Consider the following 22,388-nt stretch of genomic DNA (forward strand, 5'->3'; position numbering starts at 1 on the left):
TTTGAATCATTGTTTGAAGGGCTTTGTATGGCGGCCGTAAGTATGGAGCTGCTATCGCTGTTCCCGGTGTGACGTATCACTTCCAGGTGCGTCCCCTTTCAGGCTCGAACTTCGGAAATGCGGTTATTTTGTCAAATTTTCAACATATAAATGATTTTTTCATGCTTTATTTGTTGGACAATGTTTAATCACCTGGTCTTTCCTTTGGAAAGATCAGGTAGTGAGATTCTACAGCCTCCCCCTATATGTTATTCTGTTTTTTTTTTTTAATGGGAATCCTTCGGCGCGCTGCGCAGCCCGAACCGCTTGACCGATCGGCACCATTCAAGTATCGAAACATCCAGAATTTTCGCGCGACGCAGGGACTTTTTCAAAAGTCCCCCAAAAATTTTCCGTTTGCCCGTAAACGGCAATTTTCCGAAAAAAAGCAATTTTCAAAACGCTACTTGTCCTACAATTTTTGAGTAAATCGCATAATTTGGGCATCAAAAATTCTGGGACGGTGAGGGGCATAAAAGTTGTATACAGAATTTGGAAAAAAATTACGGTTCCCCAGAAATTTGACAAAAACTTGCCCATTCATTTTTAATGAGAAAAAAAAAGTTTCAAAATGTATCTAGTCCTACAATTTTTCCCCAAATCACACAATTTGGGCATCAAAAATTCCAGGACAGGTAGGGGAATAAAGGTTATTAATACAATTTGGAAAAAATATACAGTTCCCCCGGAAATTTGCCAAAAACCTGCCCATTCAAACTGTTACTAGTCTGTCAATTTTTGACGAAAACACACAAGATGGGCGTCAAAAATTCCGGGATGGCGAGGGGCATAAAAATGACGGCAGTAAATTTTTTGATAAAATGTACGGTTTCCCGGCAATTTGCCAAAAACTGGCCCATTCATTTTTAATGGGAAACAAAGAAAAGTTTCAAAATGTATCTAGTCCTTAAATTTTTGACCAAATCACATAATTTGGGCATCAAAAATTCCGTGACGGTGAGGGGCATAAAAGTTGTATACAGAATTTTGATAAAAAATTACGGTCCCCCGGAAATTTGCCAAAAACTGTCCCATTCATTTCTAATGAGAACATTTCCCATTCACTTACAATGGGATTTCCAATTGAATTTTTTACATTGCATTGATGCCATTGACGGCCATGCATGTCGAATCTATTGATGCCAATGTACTTGGATTCAATTGACTTTATGGATGTCGATGCCATTGACGGCCATGGACGTCCAAAATGTTTCCCATTCATTTTCAATGAGGAAAAAACTAAATTTCCCCAAATCAACAGAAAATGACCAGATATCAATAGGACGTGTCCCCCAAATGTCCCCGACTGCATTGCCGCTTATGGAGGGTGATGCCATTGACGTCCATGGACGTCCAAAAATTTTCCCATTCATTTTCAATGGGATTTTTTTTTTTCCCCAAATCAACAGAAAATGACTAGATATCAATAGGACGCGTCCCCCAAATGTCCCCGATTGCATTGCCGCTTATGGAGGGTGATGCCACTGGCGTCCATGGACGTCCAAATTTTTTCCCATTCATTTCCAATGGATTTTCTTCATGTTTGTTCATTCGATTGATGCCAATGTACTTGTATTCCATTGACGCTTATGTAAATTGATACCATTGACGTCCATGGACGTCCAAAAATTTTCCCATTCATTTTCAATGGGAATTTTTTTTTTCCCCCAAATCAACAGAAAATGACTAGATATCAATAGGACGTGTCCCCCAAATGTCCCCGATTGCATTGCCTTTTATGGAGGGTGATGCCATTGACGTCCATGGATGTCGAAAATTCCCATTCATTTCCAATGGCATTTCTTCATGTTTGTTCATTCTATTGATGCCAATGTACTTGTATTCCATTGACGCTTATGTAAGTTGATACCATTGACGTCCATGGACGTCCAAATATTTTCCCATTCATTTTCAATGGCAAAAAAAAAAAAAAATGCCCAAATCAACAGGAAAATGACCAGATATCAATAGGACGTGTACCCCAATTGCATTGACGCTTATGGAGGGTGCTTCCATTGACGGCCATGGACGTCCAAATTTCTCATTCATTTCTAATGGCGTTTACTTTGTTTCATGCCATTGTTAGGCATGTTTGTCCATTCTAGTGATAGACCTGCGTGGGGCTAAGATTTGTATCTCCACAGAGGAAAGACCAGGTGTAATTTCTCCCGAAATTGCAGTTTCTAGTTACTTTATTGTGACCCTATTTGGCATATTGTGAAATTACTTCACATTACTGCTTTAAGATAAAACATGATAGATACAAAGTAATGTAACTGAAAGAAAAGCTATGATGTCATGATTTTCAAGATGAGTTGGGGAAAAAGTGTTGTCTGTATTATCTATCACAAAAAAAATGAAAAAAAGCATGCCATCAAATAATATACCAGAATAATTTAAATGTTTAATTAGTAGCAGAAAATGACTTTTCTCAAAGTCTGTGATATTACACTAAACAGCAACAATATTAAAAAAAATCATCGAAAGATTATTGCAGTTCTTGCACTATTGGATGGGACATCCTATATTCAATAAATGCTATAAGATGCAGTTATTATCACAATAGGGTACTATCCTATTACGAGCTGTGGTAATCGAAATGTCAGCTTGAATAAACAGAAATGAGAAGTGAATAGTTGTTGTCCTTGTCATGTCCTGTCTGAGAGCATCCTTTATATATTACACTATACTGCTCTATGAATACATATTGCAGCACTGAAACAGCTCATCAGTAAACACTTGAATGTAATCCAAAGTGTATATTTTGAGCCGTACACACACTACCATATGGTACTCACTGCATATTATACTCGGTGCTTGTGTGTTTTGGAATCCCTGAAACCACCAACAAGGATGCCAAATATTTTTACATTATTAACCTATTGGCTGCCATTGACGGTGCTAGATGTTAGGGGTGTAACGGTACACAAAAATCTCGGTTCGGTACGTACCTCGGTTTTGACGTCACGGTTCGGTTCATTTTCGGTACAGTAAAAAAAAAAAAATTACAAAATATAAATGTGCTAGTTGTTTATTATACACTTTTGTGCTTTCAACAATAGGAACATTAGCCTATACAAAGCTAGAATTCTGCTCAAAAAGTAGCGGATATTTAAAGATAATCCAACAACAATTTGCTTTTCAGACCACACGTATTGGTCAGCTTTCATTCTGAAAGAAAGAAGAAAAAAGAAGTCCTGTGCTAAAGAGAAAAGCAATCCCAATGACAAAGATTTTAACATGCATTTTACAAATGAAATGCCTCAATGAATCTTTTTTTTTTAAGAACGGTTTTCAAAAGCTTTATTGGTGGATTTTCTCAAGAAAGCGCCACACAGAAATTAATACATTTAATTGTGTAAGTAGGATCTGTATTATTCTTATTATTTAATGACAGGTGTTTTAGCTCATTTCATTTTTTTTTTTTTATTTAAATGGGGTATTCTTTATTTTATTATGTGTTTATATTTCCCAAATGTGATGTAGTTTTCATTTATATTGTATATTTTATGTTGTATAACTTTAGTTCCCATGTGAATATTAGTTCCTACTTGTTTTGTTGTAGTAGGAGGGTTTTGTATTGAACACGGGGCCGTGTTGTTGTGCCCCGATCTACCACTCAAGAGATCTGATGGACTCAAAAAGTAGGTTACGATTGCATATTAATTTGACAATCGACCGGATCCACCGTATTATTACACGAGCGACTTCCAGCCCGATCCTAGCTAGTAGTATTGACGCAGGAGGGCCGCGTCTCGCGTCAAATAATAAACTCTGCCGTTCTTTTCGCGTGTATCGCGTTGAGCCGCTTCCGGGACGCATAACACGCGGCCGCACTGTGACTGGTGTGCATTGGCTGATTCTAACGCCCGCGTTTCACTGCGTTCTCGCGGCGGCGACGTTGTCGCGCCATTGATGTTTCTGGACTGTCCTACAGTGTTGGTCCTCATTATAGTAGAGAACACGGAGTAAATATAATCTACACAAAGAAACTGTAACCCGATCGACTCACAGCCTCGAAAAGTAAGGGTTATATTACGTCTGAAACTAGTTCGGTACGCGTCCGTTCCGAACCGACTACCACGTACCGAAACGGTTCAATACTACTACGTGTACCATTACACCCTTACTAGACGTCCAATCCATTTTGACTGGAAGGCGCCAATGAACATTCGTTCAGTTGAGCATTCACAGCCAGTCCTCCCAGTTTGAATGAATTACAAACATAACATAAACAGCAAAACATTGTAAAATGCAAGAGAGTCTCATTAAAACATGAGTAGTTTTAACCTTGCTTATTATCGTGCATCAGCAGACCGTCATCCTCTTGTGTGTATTTTTCAGACCACAGTACGGTAATACAATGCATAAGGTATTTCCTGAGGGGGTACTGAAATCTCTCCTGTTGCTCCAATTACTACTACAAGGCTTCTGGAAAATTGAGATTCAGCCAAAAGTCATTTTCATGAATGATTAATCTTGTTTTACTGATTAGAATTGTCCATCACCCTGTCAGCACGATTAATTAAGTGATAGACCTATTGTGGCTCAAGCAAAGACGGTTTTGGAATGAATCTTTTTCACAGAATGAATGTTTCCCCTTAACAGACGTGCTACCTTTTCAGTTGAATTAAGCAGCTGTTTTGTCTGGGAAAATTTGATTTATTGTGGTTTCTCTCATTTTAGAAAGATGTGAGTTATATCAGTACTTTTTCAGTGAAACGAATCAAGCCATACTATGACTAGTGTTGTCAAAAGTATTGAAAAGTTGTATCCGGATAAGATAATTCATGACAAAAGTATCGATAGATAAATCTGCTCAGGTATCGATATCAAGTTGAACATTTTTGTATTGTGACAGCAGTAATACCAAATCCTGCTACGGATGCAAATAATCTGACCTTTAACAACTATGCTAATTGGGATTTTCTTTGAGCGAAGCAAGAGTATTGATTGGCTCATGTGATTTAGAAATTAATTTTTGATTTTTAAGTGATTTTCCTCCACATTCACTCACGTTCTGTGAACTGTTAAACTGCGTTTCAAGAGCTGGGTTTGATTCTCCCCGTTTTACGCTCTTATTTCATTACAATGGCGCAAAAATATGCAGTACTATTCGTCAAGGGTTAAGGGAACATTAATTCATTTAGGTTAACCAATGAACTCCACACTTTAAAGTTAATGCAGCTATCGCTATAATTACGATTACACCCTTTTGTATATTGGGATTAAAAAAAATAACACCACAAATATCTTATTCAAACCACAAAAACATTCATCTGTGTTTATTGTGCGCAATTGTCGTGTCTTTTGTGCAATACCAGTTTGCTCGAGGGAGTGGTGACGCCTGCTGCGCGCAGTGATGAGCAGCCTCCCAGTTTCCATAGCAACACCCTAACTCAGTCAGTCTCCATAGCAACTAATAATGGCATTAGCTGATTCAGAAAATGTTCATATCAAAAGGGCTGATAGCATTCATGGATGATGACTCCAAGATAATTGATCCGAACCCACACCCACCTTCGTAAACCTTTGTTCCTGTTTCTTAAGTACATATCAATCATCTAACATGTGAAAGTTCAAGACGGTCAAAACCTAAATGGGGACAGTTATTTCACTATCCAGGAACAACTGCAGCCACGACCCCCAAATGACTTGAACAAAAAGCATTTTTTTTCGATGCGTCCCACACAGAATGTGTCAGGACAATGTCTTTCCGCAAATGTTCCATTTTATCACATACTGCCAACCAACAACAGACTGGGGTAAACTTCTAAAGGTACATGTCCTGAACCTTCTATAATAAAAAAATGCCTCTAAAGTTGTAAGGCGACTCGAATGAAGCTCACTGGTGATAGGTTGCCAAACTGTCCAATAACCCAAACTCTGGCTGAGACAACTGTCAACTGGCTAATATGTGCAATTTACAAAGATAACAATACACACATTAGGCTTATATTTCAAAGACTTTGCTCGGAAACCAGAACCGATATCTGGAAAACACTTCCACCTACTGGATTCTTTCACGCTTTCAGTCATAGCTGCTGAAAAAGAGATGAAGGGACATAAAACAATGTGGTGCAACACAGCAGTCCACTGCATTGAGCAAATCCAAGAGTGAAATGCTGCTGACAAGAGTTGCATGTATTGAAGGCTGTGTGTTAGCTCACAGGCGTGCTTAAACAATAGGAGGTATTGCTAATAGAGATGTCCCGATCCAATATTTGGATCGGACGCCGATATCGGCAAAAAAATGCGCATCGGTATCGGATTGGCCAACACAGAAAAATTCCGATCCAGACTTCCGATCCAGTTTTTTTTTTTTTTTTTTTTTGAAGTCCGGTCCGGGTTTTCCAGCGCACTGATTTACATAATCCATTCCAGTTTTTGCTTCGGTTTCCCTAAAATCCGGTCCACATTTTACAGCACACCTTCAACACACTACATTTACATTACCGTCTCCCAATTTACCGAGAAACTTTATCGGTAAAAATGTCAGCTGTGTGGGATCATTTCACCTTAAAGGACGACAAAGACGAAGAGGCAGAGTGCAACATATGCACAATAAAGTCAAGCGTGGTGGTAAAGCTGTAAGAAGTTTTAATACAACCAACCTAATCAAGCATTTAGCGAAATACCACCACAAACAATATAAGAAGTATGTTAAGAAAACCGAAGACAAAAAGAAAGGTCCTACGCAACTAACACTGGCAGAAACTTTTGCTATGCGTAACAAACTGGCACTCGACGGTCCCAAAGCCCGGGGAATAACAAGAGTCATTGCCGAAGAATTCATTCTGGATGACGAGCCATTATCTCTCGTGAGTAAAGACGCACCATCCAACAATTAAGACCCATGGTACAACATGCCGAGCCGTCATTACATCCTTGAGCGATTCGGCCATGGAAGACTCGAGAACGATTCACAAACATCCAAATTCCGATTATTGAAATATGTCAGGTAAAGCGGAACTAATACACAGCGCGGTCTTCGGGATGCAATGAGAAACGGACCGCATTGCGTCCCGAGAGTAAACATCATGGTTGTTATAGAACCGGGTAATGCCAATGCTCAACTCACGGCTTTAGCTCATCTCATGCCGCTGGATAAAAAACACAAGAATACCTGACTGCTGCTGACAGCCGCTACAAACTACGTCTACATCGTTTTACTGTACATAATAGATATCATATGTATATAGAACTAGATGCAAAATGACAGACTCGACTGCGTTAGCAACATCGAAGTATTGAAAACTAATTGCGTTAGTAAACAGCCGCCATCTTAAAGCAGGAGACTTCCCTAGTAGGCTGTTGTGAACCTTCCAAGCGAACTTGATTAACTTTTTATCTAAAATACTCCTAAATCGGCAAAATCATGACTTGAATCTATCTTCAAAACAGTTTTAAAACTTTCACATGTCGAAAGTAGACAGAAGGGAAATTATGGAATAACTGGAGCAATTTTAACAACTTTAACAGTTGATTCGCAAAATTAAATGAATTGAATGTAATTTAAAGCTGCTGATACAGAATGGGGACTTGAGTATTTTATTTACGGTTTTAAAAAGTTAACTTGATACTGAAATAGTCGTTTATTTAAACCTGAGAGGCTTATTATACAATTTTTGTAACTGATGCACAAAACATTAAAAGCATCTAATAGCTTGGGGGGGTTGTGGGATTTTCCACTGAGGTTTTTTGTGTGTTTTGCTTTTTTAAGACAGTTTACAATATTATTTGCACGTTTTACTGACTGACTATGCCATTTCTGTTTGTTATTTATAATGTTTTGTGTTTGTCACTGAATAAACAGTGGCCTATACTACGAAGCCGGTTTTCTGGCTTAGCAGGGTAACTTCGAGAGTAACTTTATCACGTGCGACGTAAGTTCGCGGCTATGCGAGACTACGAAAGGTGGATATGTTGGAACCGAGAAGTGTTGCCATGGCAACACACGCCACACGCCAAACCTGGTCGTGTCAGAGTTAGATCTTGCTTAACATCAGGATTCCAATTAACCACGCTCTATTTAAACAGCACTCCTCCGCGGACGTGTCCTCCTGACAATGACAGCGTACCTGGACGACCCATACGACATTGGCGCGCGGATTGTGAAGGGCTCTCTTCGGAGTGCACAGGTTTTTGGAGACTGCCAGAATCCGCTGGCGTACCCGGAAGATGTTCTCCATGAAAGATCGAGGCGGACGTCACTATAATGTAACCCGCCGAAGTCAGGCCCTCACAAACGGGCAGATTGTGTGCCTCTCCGTGCGCTCTTTCGCCAGGGACAATATATGCATTCCAATGGTGATGCTGAATATCTGCGTAAGAACATTTCACTGTATGCCGTGCGATTCGAAGTGGGGTATGGAAACGCTTCAAATTGATCGTTGAAATTGCTGAATGTAAACGAATGCGGAGCTTTGCTGTCATATACAAGAAATATATTTAACAGACTTTTCCAGCGTTATTTCGTTGTGCAAATGAGTTAATAATAATCATAGAAATATGTAGACTATGTAAACATTGAGAAAACTTGCGTTTTTTTCTGCCAACTCGAAGAGATTAAATTAAATGTCAAATCCACTGATAGGACAGACGCACAAATATAAAAGATATAAATGTTTATTGAATACTCATCTTACAGTCTTGTTTAACTGAAAATTCGTTACAAAAGACGGGCTTTAATTCACGCAACAACGCATGGCATCCCCGCATTTCCTTCTTCTCCTGAGTCCTCACAAAGATAAAATAAAATTTTGGGGGGGGGGGGGGGGTCGTGTCGGGCTCGGGCCTGCAAATCAAGTTAATTGATCGGGCTCGGGTCGGGCTTGATTTTTTAGGCCCAAATTAAGGAAAAAAAAAAAAAAAGGACATACGTATTCATACAGTCAATGGGACTAAACATACAATTATCCTGCTTCATGTGGTGATGCGCGATAAATTATTTCTTACTGTTAACGTACCAAATCTTATTTTATTGTCCTGACAGCAGGCTTTATTTCTTTGCATGGACATAAGTAAACTGGCATTTTGACGCATTCACAAATCACACGATCTGTAAATTCGCTGTCAACAGACCCGTTGCGTTCTACTCGCTGAAACGGTGTTCGATTTCGCGGTGAGGGTGGATTTTAATTCCTCATAACTCCGCATGATCATCGCGCATTCCTCCTCCGTGAAGTAAGGTGCCCGTGCCGTCGTCACAAGTAGTGTTTGACTCTGGTGTCCGCCCCCTTTTATGTGAACGCGCAGTAACTCTGACTGGGTTGACACAGGTTCGACTAATCAACCTCATAATCAGCGTCGTAGCACCGACTGACCACAAACTAGACAACCAGGTTTTGTCAACTCCGGTTACCCGCTGGTCAACTGGATTACTTCTGGGGAGGTTGAACTCCGTTCGTAGTATAGGCCACAGGTCTGTTTCTTGTTATCAACCGTTGTGTGTTATTTAAACTCACCTAATTCAGCTGGCTAGTTGTTATCAAGAGTACTAAAACCTTTTTCAACATGAGTCTGACAACTAAGTAAGGAGGCTAAATAACTTTAAACCTTAACACATGCTCAGATAGGCCGGTATCAGTTCGGCCAGTATCGGATCGGAAGTGCAAATAATATCGGTATCGGATCGGAAGTGCAAAAACCTGGATCGGGACATGTCCTACGTTGTAGACTTGATGCACATTTTAAGATGCCATATTAGAGAAATCAAACCTCCGCCCCTCTCTCCTGAGACCTGACCCACCTTGGGCAGGTGCACGTGTCTTTATCTCATTACGGGTTGGGACGTCTGACGGGTGGAGAGGCCACAGGTGCGGGCAACTAACAATCAGCATTTTTTAAAAAGCCAGTGGACGCCACCACCTCGTCGCCCAATCAACTCGTCTGGTTACCTCCGTCAGTTGCATCTCGCCATTTTGACTCACTGTTTTAGATTACTGGTTTTTGACCATTGTTGCCCCAGGACCTGTCTTATGCGAGCCGATTGTCGGATTCCACGCCTGCCTCTTTTCGAACCTTCTCTTCGCCTCCCGGCTACCTCCTCCAAGACTATGGTCACCCGCCTTCTGCCTTGGCTCTCGCGTCATCTACGATCTTGTGTTCACCATTAAAATATTCATTCATCTCAACAGGCTGACTGTTTTTGGGGACCCCCCTCGCTCACGCACCCCTACCAGTTTTGATTGGGGAAGCATGGATTCCGCGAACAACACAGCCGGCTCCCCCAAGCCATTGACTATCTCGTCAGCAAGGTAACAGACATATCTCATGAACTCCAATCCATCCATCCACTACCTCAGGCACGCACAGCCCCCGTCACCCCTACGCCACGCCAAGCCACATGCCAGTTACTAACCCGGCGTCATCAGCTACGGGCCGAGAACCCCACGTTCCCGCACCGGCTCCTTACGAAGGCAACCTTGGCACATGTCGGGCTTTCTTAGTCCAATGCAGCCTTGTTTTTGAGCAACAGCCATCCATGTATCAGGGGGACCGAGCAAAAATCGCTTCCCTTATTGGTTGCCTACCCGGAATAGGTTTGGATTGGGCGTCCTCCGTATGGGAGCAGGGTTCCTCCTTGTGCATGTCATACTCTCGCTTCACAGAGGAAATGCGCAAGATTTTCGACCATCCCGTCCATGGCAGAGAGGCTGCTAAACGAATAATGTCAGTGCATCAGGGGTCTAGGAGTGTCGCGGAATTTTCGATTGAATTACGGACGTTGGCCACTGAAAGCCGTTTCAACGACGCGGCACTCCAGGAGATTTTCACCGGCGCATTGAACGAATCTCTTAAAGACGCACTGGCTACGTGGGACAGCCTGATTCTATTATCGATTCAAATCGATAATCGCCAGCTGGAGCTCTTGCCCCAGGACCAGTCTTAAGCGCGCCGATTGTCGGATTCCACGCCTGCCTCTTTCCGAGCCTCCTCTTCGCCTCCCGGCTACCTCCTCCAAGCCTAACGTCACCCACCTTCTGCCTTGGCTCTTGCGTCATCTACGATCTTGTGTTCACCAATAAAATATCATTCATCTCAACCGGCTGACTGCTTTGGGATCCCAACCTTGCTCACGCACTCCTAACAAAACTGAGTAGTACCAACACAGATTGGTACAGGTTTGATTCAAGTTGTCACAAGGGACAGGGCAGTGTTTAGCTCTCATAGTGGTCAGCAAGCCAGCCAGTTCTAATGAATTTGGCACGAAAACTAAGGTCAGCCCTTAATAGAAACCTACGACCTTTTGAAACCTTTAGGATTAAAATAAGGGGGTTAATGAGGTTTAGGTTTTTGTTAAGGTTAGGAGGGGTAAAGCACGTCAACTACACTTGATTTGGCATCGGTTTAAAATCCTAAATAGCAGCTGCTCTGGTATTAACAGTAGGTGTTCGCCAAGCATGTTGCTTTTACTATTTTAATAGCGTTTTGATTTATGAGTTTATTTTGTAACAGTTTTCTCCATTCAATAAATGGCTGAAAGTACCGTATATTGTAATCACACTTTAAAATAAACAAATGACCATTGGGCGCACAGGATGGTGTACTGCAGTATTTGTAAAGAATCCTCACAGAAAATGGGCTTTTTCCATTGACCATTGACCAAAAAGAAACGATGACATTTATCCATGACGTACCTTCACTGCAATTAACCTATCGTGAATGTGAATGAATGTCAGCAGTGTGTAGAGACCTTTTCTGTGAAGTAATCCTGTTTTCTGGTACAGTGTTATAATCCTTTAATTTCCACCATTTTAGAGGAACCAATCCACCTAAACATTTAGAATACAACACCTAATCCCCATTCCTTAAAACCAAGGTAAAATACGCTCAGTGATTGTCCTTTTCTGTGTTGGAAGATTGCTGGGAAATATTTTAGGAACAGCAGATGCCACGGTTGTTTGTACTTTCATTTTTAACAGCTCAAGCGGAATTTCATACCATCTCAAGTCACGCAAATACAGTGAATGCTCTGAAGTCAAATGCCCCGCAAGGTCACATTGACTTCAAAGGAGAAAGAATCCATTGTCACTACAAACAACATCAATCTAAAAACTATTAAAAAATAAGGTAGAGCAGTAAAGTTGAATAATTTTTAATAGCAGCAGTAGAACTGGACAAAGATTTCCATTATTTCATTTCTCGATTTGTCATTGAAAATCCGAAGAAATTAAAGGTTGGCATGGTCCAAGGTTAGCAGCCCACTAAAACTGTAAAGGTCACGTTTGGATCATTTGTGCTTTACTGAATCTCATTATATCAAGAACACATACTGTAGGTATTACAAGTTCTAGGGCTTGTTTACAGTGCCGTGATTTGATTAAGATCATGTTAATAAATGAGCTTTAAACCATTCTCAAGGCATAAAAATCTTTTGACATTTCAAAGCATGACTGAGATTTCCATTTCCTGTGAAATTAATGAGCAAGTTCAAAAATTCAAGTTATAATTTCACTGAAGATTACAACAGCATTAAGTAAAGCGAGGTGTCATGTTCCGTGTGGCAAGGCTTCACCAAATTAGGGTTTGGCAAGAGCAGATGATCCTAGATTACAGGTGCTAAGGAAAGACGCTCACATATAACGGACTGCTGTAATGGATCTAACACTTATAAGGGGAACATAATTGGTTAAAATACTAGTAAGGGAATTTACTGCAAAGGAAATGGATTGACCTGTTAAGCAACACTGACAAACACAAAGCTAAACTCTGAACAGAGTTCAAAGAGAACTTGCATTAGCATATTAAAGTAATACTTGCTTTGTGTCTGACAGGTTATTTTGAGTTATTTCTCTACTTTCTTCTGTTTGGTAATGCACACATTGGTGTCAGAACCGATTACGTAACAAAAAGAAGGACACGCCGCTTACTAAAGTGCTCAAACACTTCAATGCAATGCTTAAATAATTCATTGTCCCGTTCAAGAATGATAAACATTGTGAATCTTAACAGAACATCAACAGGTTGAGAGCACAGTCTACAAAGCATTTGGTGACACCATCAGCAATATAGGGGCTGTTTCTTGAATTTTTAGAGTAATCCATCATCCATTCCTCAGTACCATGGCCTATGTAAAAACAAAGTTTAGTTTCGACAGAAAAACTTTTGGTAACACTTTACAATAAGGGTCCTTTAATTAACATTAGTTAATGCATTTTTAGACAATAACGAATATTTAAGTAACATTACAATAATTAATATAATAGCTTATCTAACATTTATTAATATATGAATTAACATGAGTTAAAGCATTACTCAATGCATTAGTTAAAGCATTAGTTATTGCATAACCAGACAGTAACTAATGGTTTGGTAAAATTAAATATATATATAGGCCTATATAGGGTTAGGGTTTATGGTTTAGTGTTAGGGTTTGTTAACCTAAGCATTTATTATTTCTTAGTTAAGGGACACATGTGCTACAATTTACAATAAGGGTCCAAAAAGCATAAAAAGCCCTATAAGCCTATATATTATTAATTTTACCAAACTATTAGTTACTGTCTGGTTACGCATTAACTAATGTTAATTAATATAATACTAAATGTTAAACAAGGGATTATATGAATTATTATATGTGACTTAAACATTAGTTATTGTCTTAAAATGCATTTAACTAATGCATTAACTTAATGCATTAGCTCATGTTAAAGAATATATTAATAAATGTTAGATAAGTGATTAAATGAATTATTGTTACTTAAACATGAGTTATTGTCTAAAAATGCATTACCTGATGGTAATTAAGGGACCCTTATTGTAAAGTGTTAACAAACTTTGAATGTTATTTTTTTTTGTTTGGTTTGGGCCAAGAATTTGGACGGTAACATAGTTGTCAATGCTGCCTTTATACACCACCACAACAGATTTGAAATAAACAAGTTAAACTGTGTTTGAGGTATAGTCTTTGAACATAGATAATCTGATAGAGACGGAAAACCTAACAGATATATTAAAACAAATGCTGGACTCGAGAAAGTTGGTGTGGCTGTACATGTTGTCCATAAATTCTCTTTACCATTTCAAAAATTTATTAAATATGTAATTGATTAGATATTTTATTCAGATTTGTTCTATTGTATTCAGTGTTTATTGAAGTTTTTTTTTTTTTTTTTTACTTCTTTTAATACACATCTACATGGGCACAATTAGTTGCACGGAGCACATCAAGATGGTACTCGATTTCTTGCCATGTTCGCTGTAGCTCAATTGTGGCAATGGCATTAGTAATCCTTCGCTTAAGGTCAGTAATGTCCCTTATATTTGTTCGATACACGACATCTTTAACATAGCCCTATAAAAAGAAGTCATTTCCAGACCGATGGATTGGAAGGGATGGGCCAATTCCTTGGCCGCTACATTCACCAGATATCACTCCCCTGGACTTCTTTCTATGGGGCTATGTTAGAGATATTGGGTATCGAACAAAGATAAGGGAACATTACTGACTTTAAGCGAAGGATTACTGATGCCATTGCCACAATTGATGAGGCTATGCTACAGCAAACATAGCAAGAATTCGAGTACCGTCTTGATGTGCTTCGTGCAACTAATGGTGCCCATGTAGAAGTGTATTAAAAGAGGTTTAAAAAAAAAACTTCAATAAACGCTGAATACAATAGAACAAACCTGAATAACATATCTAATCAATTGCATTTTTAATAAATTTTAGAAATGGTAAAGAGACTTTATGGACACCCTGTACCTTAAATACGTAAAGTTAATCTGAGGGGAAACTAAAAGAACTGTAATTTTCGGACTATAAGGCGCACCTTACTATAAGCCGCCACCCACCAAATTTGACACGAAAAGAGCATTTGTTCATAGATAAGCCGCACTGCACTATAAGCCGCAGCTGTCCTCACTATATCATGGGATATTTACACCAAACGATATTAACCGGTAAGACTTTATTTGACAGCAGTATCATAAGACTGTCTTAAGACCAAACGAATCACATGAAGCTTTGAACCAATTGGCTGCAAAGCGTTATTGCTTCAAGAAGGGTCATTTGGCCATCACTGCTCCCTTTGGGGAGACAGTCAACCTCTCCTGCCACCTGCTGTCAACACTTTCGTACAACATGCCTCCTAGCATGCATTGCAGCACTACAAGTGTAAATTACAATCACAATTCATGTTCTGTGCTAAATATTTCTTCAGTGACTATTCTAGTTGTTTCATTAATTGCTAGTTATAGTATTTGGTAACACTTTATTTGACAGTGGTGCGATCAGACTGTCATAAGACCATCATAACTATGACCCACGCTAATTCGAAGATTAAGACTTATTTGAAAAAAAATCTGATCTTTCCCTTTAACAACACTGGTCACAGCCTCTATAAAGTAGCATGTATCGAAATGTGCTGTATCAAAAAGTACCTTTCTACCATAAAACTAGTTAGAAAACTTTTAAAATGTTGCCTCATTCAAACAAATACATTGGTGAGTTTAACCAAAGGAAACAATTGCCTTCAATAGATTCTCTGAAACTTAACCATGTGAGCCATAAAGCCAGCATGCATAAGGAATACTTGTTTTCTTCGATCATCTTTTTCATCCCGCTATAAAAACTAAAAGATCAGAGATAATATGCTGAAAGGAATGAGACTGACATCTAGCTGCAACCAAAGCTCATCCAAAAAGCCTGTATCACTATCTTCCATCGTATAATTATATTGTATCGCAAGTTAGTCAGCATTTCTCACCCCTACAGACAGTTCATACGTTTTCCATCAATAGAATTATCGTGTCTATCACTAATCTACTTAGAATCCCAGCAATGTAGTTACACGTGTAACAAAGTCAATTAGGACAGGCAACAGTTATCCAATTAGGGCGTTAGGCTTTTTTTCCCCCAAACCATTTAGCACGAGTGTTCACTGGTGCTTTCCTTTCACAATGTGTATTGAAATGCTGCAAAAGAACATGTGTGTAGAAGTCTCTAAATCCATTTAGAGCTCAGACAAAAGAAAATAATCCATCTTTACCACTCTTTCTTCTTGGTTCTCTATGTCACAGTCCCTGTTTGTTTTAACACTCCATTTTAAAAGCATCGCATGTTTGAGGAGAGCTTTTGAATTGACACTTACCTCTGACTCGGCCACTTAGGGAGGTAGTCTCATTCTGCATGCAAGCAAACCCTCGTCCAGTTTGGTTCACTTAAAAGGATCCATGGATAGAAAGACTTGTAGTTCTTAAAAGATAAATGTTATTATGAGTTAAAATAATTTGATATTGAAACCCCTTTCGCAAAAGTAGTTTATCTAGTAACAATAGGAACAATAATGAGCATCACAGAACTGTCAATATTTCACAAAACGAGCAGCAAACGCAAAATGAACAGGAAAGACGGGATGCGATGAGACGAGAGTAGGGGGAAAAAATAGTGTTCTGCCAAAATGTGCTACACCGGCGAAACGACCTACAATAGGCAAACTTGACACCCAAAGTACTACCATGCACTTTTAGCTTGTTTTGTTTAGATGCATACAGAAAGAACATACTAAAGATGCCTTAAGAAAATACTTAAACGTAATAAAATCAAATATGGGTGGTTTAAATATGCTACATGACTAATGTGGTCAACAGGTCAACAATCTGCTTTAAAGCTACCACAAGAAAACAATGCTTAAAAGTATGAGAGGGAATCACATGCAAAACGTGTTTTGAGGCAATTAAAAGATAATAAAAGACTCAATAAAAACACATAGTAAGTACTCGCCGCTTTTAACCGATGCGCATGTGTTGGACGTCTCGACGCGTAGAAGGAATTGCAGTAACCCGGTAGTATTCATCGTGTGACAATAACAATCTGCGTCATCACCCCGAGCGTCCATTGCGCGTTTGAAAAATGGCGCCCTCCGTAGGTCAAAACATGTATTAAATATCCTAGATTTTTAAATCAATGACAATATTTGATGTATTTAAAATAACGTATTTTAGTAAAAGAGAACAATTGCGGCTTATTAGAGCCTACAAGTCTTTAAGTCCGAGGTTCCCTTTAAGCACATATGGACTAGTATTCGAAATCAAAACATACAGGCTGCAGTAACATATGTATGGAATATTAATCACATTACACCCTACATCTCTGGAAAATTGCCAAATCAGAGTGTAGTGGACCATCCATACACGCGGACACTGTTGTTTCAACTTAGGTAAAAATTCCATTTAATAAAGTCACAAAACAAAGAGTTTAACACAAACCTTGGGCCCAACATGAAAGAGGCCAACATAACAAAAGGCTTCAACAAACTGAACTCACCCCCAGACACATCCCTGTGGCCGTTTAAATCAGGGCGGACTCTACTAACGACCACCTGAAGGAGGTATGACAAATTAACCAAACATTGTCAACCTTAATAAAACAACAACAGAGGGAAAATATACATATATTCAAACAATATCTAATGTACATTTAAACAAAGTGAAAACTTTACTCCAAACAATCAAAATTGAATCAACTTTAATAACCCCCCTTCAGAATGGTAGGTGCCAGATCTTACACAGCTGTGGTCGTAACCTCAAATTGGCAAATAAAATCTAATAAGCATTCAGACAAATATTAACTAAAGTGTGCACCCTTTAGCAAATACATGTCCAAAAAATATCACAAATAATTAACTAAATCTTGAAACACTAAATTGAGGTGGTAGTGGTAGCCACCACACACTCCCCCTCCTCGGAAAGTCCGGTTCCACAGGTCCCACCATATTCATACCAAGTCGCAGAAATTGTGTACTCACAACTGGCAGAGGGTGGAGGGGAGCTTTGCAAGGACGTCCGGCTGATGTTATCTGGCACTCCTGGACAGCGCCAGGGTGGGTCATCACTGTCCCACGAAACGTCTCTCACCTCCGTGTCGTTTGGATTAGTGCCCCTTTGCCCTTGCAACACTTGGTAACGGGGGGCTGCCCAAAGCCATCCTTACTCCAGCTTTTATGCACCAATTGCTGGTTCTTCCCTCTTGCAGCTACACAAACAGTCGCCAATGTGGCAGCCTCATCTGCTAACTCCGGATCATGTTCCCTGATCCATACCTGAAGCGCTCTTGGTTGGACCCATCTCCCATACAGCTCCTCCAGCCTGAAGTAAAGCTCTTTGAGTTTCCTCTGGGCCCACCCGAAGCGAGCAGGACCTCTGCCTGTCAGTTTCGCTGTTGCTCTCATTTCAGCAAAACAGCTACTTTGACCTGGTCATAATTTATCGCCAAGTCAAAAACAAACAAAGGCGCTTCTGGCTTTGCCAGTTCACAATGGTATTAAATAGAAATGTTCAATATCATCGTCCTCACTCAGCTTCTGCAGCTTCGGCAACTGAGGCAAAGATGAGGAAGCAGGAGGGAAGTCATCAGATTGCCTCCGCACCGGTGTGGCCAATTCAGGTTCTGATGACGATGACCGCCGCACTCTGGGCGTGGCTCGAGTCCGGACCTCCGTCTTGAGTAAAGTGACCCGCTCCTCTAGCTCTCCAGAGTTACCGCCAGTTCAACCGCCTCCCCATCCCAAAGGGCCTCAATTGCTTTGTTGGCCTATATGGGCTTTGAGAAGGTTGGAGAATTCGGTTAATTTGGGTTCACTTGCCTTCTCTTCCATAACCGGTAGTCCACCAACAGCCCCTTCCTCGTCATGGCTATTTCTCCCACTTCCAGATGACCCTGGTTTTGGGCTGGTACAGTCATTGCATCCTCTTCCTCTTACGGGCATAGTTGAGGGTGAACGGCACAAAAATAATCAAAAAAGGGAAAAACAGGGAAAGAAAATACACCACTGTCCGACTAGAAAGATCCCACCACTGCCACCAAATGTAGTGGACCGACATACACGCGGACACTGGTGTTTCAACATAGGTGAAAATTCAATTAACAATCATAATTGAATCAACTTTAATAACCCCCCTTCAGAATGGTAGGTGCCAGATCTTACACAGCTGTGGTCGTTACCTCAAATTGGCAAATAAAATCTAATAAGCATTCAGACAAATATTAACTAAAGTGTGCACCCTTTAGAAAATACATGTCCAAAAAATATCACAAATAATTAACTAAATCTTGAAACACTAAATTGTGGTGGTAGTGGTAGCCACCACACAGAGGCATGACAAAGCATTTTTCACTTGAGTTTGTCAGACAGAACACAACGAAAGCAGCTTCCCAGTGTCAGCTTCTAAATACTGGTAAAATAGAGACAATTTCTTCCGAAGTAGTGACTCGTGTTTGAATGTTAAATTTCAAATCATTCCCTTATCCACTTAGCCATCAAACCTAATTTGAGCATTTTCACAGTTTTAGTTTGGTTATGAACCTTTTGGAGGTGGTCAAGTATTTACAGATAATTAACGCTGACAGGATTTTAAACTTAAAGAAACAGGCCATTATGTCATACTGACAAACATATATTTGATGGGAATACTGTTACTACGGAATTTGGTCTGTAAGATGTCCGAAAATTGTTTAACGAACGAAAAGCAAATTTTAGGGAATGTCTTGTAGTGATTAAACATAACATGATTATTCTGCTTGCGTGGAGGACTACCGAAATCAGATAGTATAGACTGTTAAGAGGTTCAGATTTTAAGGATTTTGAAAATTCTGTTATACTAACATACAACCTCTCCAAAAAAAAAAAATGCTTGTGAAAATTGTCGATTAATTTGACAAAATTAATTTGCCATTCCATTATTCACCAGTCCTCTCTCTCTTTTGACACTTTCAAATTAGCTCTTTAGTGTTATAACTAGGTGAAGACAAAGCTGCATTCAAACATGAAGCGCACCTGTGCTTCATCGTCTCTGCTGGCTGACTGACAGTTCACCTCCTACATCAGCGTGCGCCCACGACACAGGCGCTGATTCATTGGCACAGGTCTTAGCCACCCAGGCATTACCTTGACATTTCAACGTGTGTCTGAAAGCTTGTTGGTGAACACAGGAATAGCAAAAACAAGCTTTTGGCACATCTAAATGTCTATTTTTCCCCTATTTGAACACAGCTATCTTAACAATGTAGCTATAGGCATGTGCCAGTATGGTATTCTGACAGTATGATAACCTTAAGCCAAAATATCATGGTTTCACCATATCAAAGTATTGCAATTACAGCTCTAAAATGTGTTTGAGATATCTGGGTTAAAAAAATAAATACATAAAACTTTTTCCCATTGAACAGGAGTTTTATTTTTCAAAACTTTTTTTCAAATTTTTTTTTAAAATTTTTAAAAAGTGGAACATAGGTATGATAACTTAAATTTAAAAAACATAATAAATGACAAAACTAAACTAATAATAACTACTAAATAAAATTAAGATAATTGCAGTCCTTAAGATGAGCCAAAACCCACAGACACATCTCAACATTATTACTATCAGAACAAAAAAAATGGAATTATTTTCCATACAAAGCACATGTGTACAACTCGTATCACGGTTTACACTATGCACACACACTCTTACTCAACACAGTTGCCAGAGAAAAAAACACGTTTTACCACTACTAGACATATTAAACAAGCTGGAGTTAACTCTTGTAGCTGGTGGGAAACGTTCATGACAGTGTTTAGTAACCTGTAATTTTGTATAAATGCAAAATTATATTGGAGGTATGGCCTCCTCGGCAGCCACCCTCCGCAAACATGTTTTAATTGTCGGTTGGCACTCCTCCTCTAAGCCATCTTTTCTGTAGCCAAAGTATTCCCATATTAGCGATTTCATTTTCTTAGATGGGGGGAAAAAGGTCGGGAGTTTCACCTCCTCCAGCCATCTGTTGCACAGCTAAATCACTGACACTGAGCAACAAATGGTAGGGGACGGTTGAGCCTTGCAGCTGCAAGAGAGGGATTTCTCCCTGCATTTTTGGGACATAAAAAATAGCTAATACTTTAGGGACGGTATGATGGAAAAAATTTTAGATTTTGATACCGTGATATTTTCATACTACGCTACATCTTGAAACCGGTAATCGGCAGATGTCTATGTAGCTATACTAGTATACTGTAAAAGGGTTGTTAGTGGGGGGCCGGCAACGATCGTTCGTTTGCTGTCAGCCCTCCCAGTCAAAATGGATTGGATGTCTATCACCGCTAATAGCAGCCAAAGAGTTAACACTTAAGAAAAATAAAACATTTTAAAAACCCGATTTTTTAACCTGAATCCTATCCACTGAAAATGACATGATCGGACCTGATTTCCAATCACGTGATCGGATTGGAGACATCTCTAGTATAGAACATATAAATCACAATAGCAGGCCCCACTCAGTTTTATATAATCTTCTGCGTCACACTGTATACTCAGTCTCTGCAAGACGTGTCACACCTAATGGCCATTCGTCACATCTGCAAACACTCCAATCTTCTGTTGTCCTTTAGATTTCCATGATGTAAAAAACAAAAGTGAACGAGGTGGTCGGCCTTGTCCTCCAGACATATAGGCCCCATCCCAAACAGCAAGGCGGAGCCCACCCGCCTGTCTGCCAATGACTAAATACATCGCAAGATCATTGTGAAGGCATCAGGCATTTAAAGTGTCTCCATTCACTGCAGACCAGTGGACACAGATAGAGAAATCAATAGTCAGTCCCTTTATGGAAATGAGACGTGACTATAAACTGCATCAATTGTAGGAAAGATGCATGCTGCGTTCCATTACTCTGCAAGATTTATTTAGGGGAATCTTTAATGGAGCTGCCACATTATATTTTAAATTACATAAAACCCTATGTATCTGCTATATGAGATGTTTTTTTTTTTTTTTTTTTTTTTGTCCTTACTGTGTGGGTGTGTGGCCAACCACAAAATGACTCAGCTCATGTCAGCCATCAGACCACACCAAGTACTGAATATTTATATGTAAGGGAGCTTATTTCATTGATGAATAGATTCAAGACATCATAACTTCCCGCAATGTCTCTTGGAGGTTTAATGAGGTCCAATGCAGAAATTCTCTCCCTCCAAGCCATTCAATCCGAATGAACACGCGTGATTAAACCAAAATGAGCCAAGCATTGAAGATGACCAATAGAGCTCACTCTCCATTTAGATGTCACAAAATCAGAGGAAAATACAGAAGAAAAAAAGAGACGAGACGGCACGAACTAGCAAAAATCAGAAACAGCTTTCCTGTAGACGGACATGACTGTTTAGTCTACTCAACGGCTGTAACAACCCGTTTAACTTTCTTTCAGCTTCTAATTTTATTCATATATTTTCAAATTATGACATTAATAATAGCGTAATTGATTTTTCTTTTTACCTGTTCGGCGCAGCGTCCTTCAATATGCAACACCGGCTCTGTCAGACAACACAGGCACCGCAGGCTGCACGTACCGTAATGACGATAAAAGTCAC

The 22,388-nt window shown here is 39.7% G+C and overlaps 1 protein-coding gene across 6 annotated transcripts in view; it reads right to left on the bottom strand.

Moving 5' to 3' along the window:
* LOC130926717 (microtubule-associated protein 2-like) overlaps nt 1-22,388 on the bottom strand; it is a 120,045-nt gene extending 97,657 nt beyond the window's left edge. For 5 of the 6 annotated variants that reach the window (XM_057851823.1, XM_057851820.1, XM_057851821.1 and 2 more), the window contains exon 1: nt 22,294-22,388. The gene's annotated coding sequence lies outside the window, so the exon portion shown is untranslated. The remainder of the gene's footprint in view (nt 1-22,293) is intronic. The other variant, XM_057851817.1, reaches the window with a different exon arrangement.

Source organism: Corythoichthys intestinalis, chromosome 12 (assembly GCF_030265065.1).
Source record: "Corythoichthys intestinalis isolate RoL2023-P3 chromosome 12, ASM3026506v1, whole genome shotgun sequence".
NCBI lineage: Eukaryota > Metazoa > Chordata > Actinopteri > Syngnathiformes > Syngnathidae > Corythoichthys > Corythoichthys intestinalis.